At 45.6% G+C, this 2,500-nt stretch overlaps 1 pseudogene; it reads left to right on the top strand.

Moving 5' to 3' along the window:
- The window catches only part of LOC116221791, a 68,065-nt pseudogene that overhangs the window by 30,876 nt on the left and 34,689 nt on the right, over positions 1–2,500 (top strand).

The raw sequence follows: 2,500 nt of genomic DNA, 5'->3' as shown, positions 1-2,500 counted from the left end.
TCGTTACCAAGGACATATGTGATAAACATTACTAGTGTGTGAAAGAAAAAATTCTCCTTCCCTTATACATGTCCCTTCACGCATCCCTCGCACCTCTCCCATCCTCCCTCTATCTCTCACTCTATCTTTTTTATCCCTCTATCCCCTTCTATGTCTGATACCTCTCCCCCTCACTTACCATCTCATCCTCTCTCTCCCTCTCTTCCCCATTCTCTTTCATCTTTCCGTTGTCTCGAGGGCCCCGCTAGATTGACGCAGACGGCGCTGGAGCCTGCTCCTGTGCTTAGGTGTCGTTTATCACTGTCACTTTGACTATGACCCCCCCCCCCCACACACACACACACGCACACACACACACACACACACTCCCCTCCCAGGTTGACTCCTCACCAGGGCTCCTGTCACATTCGGAAGCGCACCGGCACTAAGTGGACCAAAGCCTGTCCTCCAGGTCGCTCCAGGGGAGGGACTGACTGTCCAACACTGACATATGCTATGTCCTGCTATGCTATGCTATGCTATGCTATGCTATGCTATGCTATGCTATGCTATGCTATGCTAAGCTATGCTAGACTAAGCTACTGTAACTGGGGATGGGAGGTGGAGGAGGGATGGAATCTGCCTTAAATCTGGGTTGTCATGTCATGATTTACCGGGTGCTGTTCCATAATTACCAGTGACCAGTGAGCCCATGGTAAATGTCTCCAAAGGGGAATATCTTGGAGATATCCCCGAGTAGAAGTTGAATGTAGTGCAAGGGAATTTTAGGAAATCTGGAACAGATTTATACAGTGAGCCTCTATTTTTCCAACAGTGAGTCGGCCAGCGACTATGGAGGGTTCCAGGCTCTGCTTATTTGATACCATTTGACAAGTTGAAATATTGTCAAAATTTCATGTTAAAGGAGATTTGAAGGGGAGATTTTTCATGTTGCTTGATTGTTGTTGTTGTTGCTAAAATCACAAATTAATTTCTTTCTCCATGTTTTGTTTTACTTCTATTTACCATGGCAACCGAGTATTTTTCTGCCTGTTGTCATGGCATGGTGTTTTGCAGTTGGCTTTCCCGTATCTAGGAAGTCCATCAGGTCAGGTACAGCAATTATAATAAGCACATGCCTTGGCATATTACAATTGTCCAGTGATTAACATCTTAGCGTCTGGAAGCAGCAGCAGCAGCAGCAGCAGCAGCAGCTGCAAGAGGACACCCAGGAGAGCCATGGATCTGTCCATTTGAACCCATATGGTTGCTGAATATTATTGATAATCTACACAGAACATGCTTGCCATGTAAATGAAAGACACTTAAACGACTTCAAAAGAGCCATATAAATGATAAGTTATCTGCAAGGTAAAGGAAATGTCATTAACAGCGTTTTACTCAGTTGCATTCATAGAGGGCATCTCGTCGCAGGGATTAACGGTTGGTTTTGTATGTGGTCATAAGGCAGTCAGTATCAGTATCACACACCTCCTAATTAAAACCATCATTTCAGTGCTGCCCAACGATGCCCCGCGGCCATGGGAAGCACTTCAGCCACGTCTGATGCACACCCCAGAGAGCTGCTTTATGATCTGGCCCACTGGAAGAGTCTGTTTTTCCATGAGAGAATAAAAGCAAAGAAAGGACTGTGTGATTAGAGACAAACTTGACTTGGATGAGATGATCATCTTTAGAGTTTTTATTTTGTTTTACTTTTTGTCTACTCTTGTCTACTAGGAGTCTTCCTTATGACTCATTCCTTAGCATGTAAAGTATTCCGTTTGTTTTGAAGACTCTCTAATGAGGGACATGTAAAGTTCCTGTCAGTCATTTCGGAAAACGTCTCATAACTTTATCGACCCAACTTTCTGACCCAATTCTGACACAGCTTTAAGGTTGAGCTGCCCGTGGCTGGACACCTGTGTGTGAAAGACTCAGCGGGGAGGATGGAGGCTCTCGCTGAGGCTGGATCTCAGCCCTTATCTTTCCCCTCCTCCTTTTCTCCTCCTCCACCCCTCTCCTCCCTCTGTCTCTCCCACTCCGCTCTCTGTGTCTCTTCTCCCACACTAAAAGCACGGCTGATATATCGGATGTTAGTGCAAGGTCCAGCCGAAACAAATGAAACCAATTTATCAGGCACGAGGAAGAGAGAGAGTACGGAGAGAGGGATGGAGAGAGAGAGAGAGAGTACGGAGAGAGGGATGGAGAGAGGGAAGTATGAAAGAGAGCAACGCAAGAGAGCAAAAATCGATCCAAGCCTCTAAAGGCAAAGCCACGATAGCAGCAGCTTTGGACCAGATTAATGAAAAGAGTTGTTTTGAATGCTTTGTTGAATTCCTCACATGTCCGTCTATGTGGATGGATTGACGGATGGATGTTAATTGCTCCCAAAGGAAATTATATGAGAAGCAGAACGTAATTGTCTCACACACTACACACACGCACGTGCATATCACACACACACACACACACACACACACACACACACACACTCACACACGCACACACTTTTTCAATG

This window comes from Clupea harengus, chromosome 9 (genome assembly GCF_900700415.2).
Source record: "Clupea harengus chromosome 9, Ch_v2.0.2, whole genome shotgun sequence".
In the NCBI taxonomy this organism is placed as follows: Eukaryota; Metazoa; Chordata; class Actinopteri; order Clupeiformes; family Clupeidae; genus Clupea; species Clupea harengus.
The sequence above is the reverse complement of the archived record's forward strand: the minus strand, read 5'-3'. Positions and strand labels throughout refer to the sequence as shown.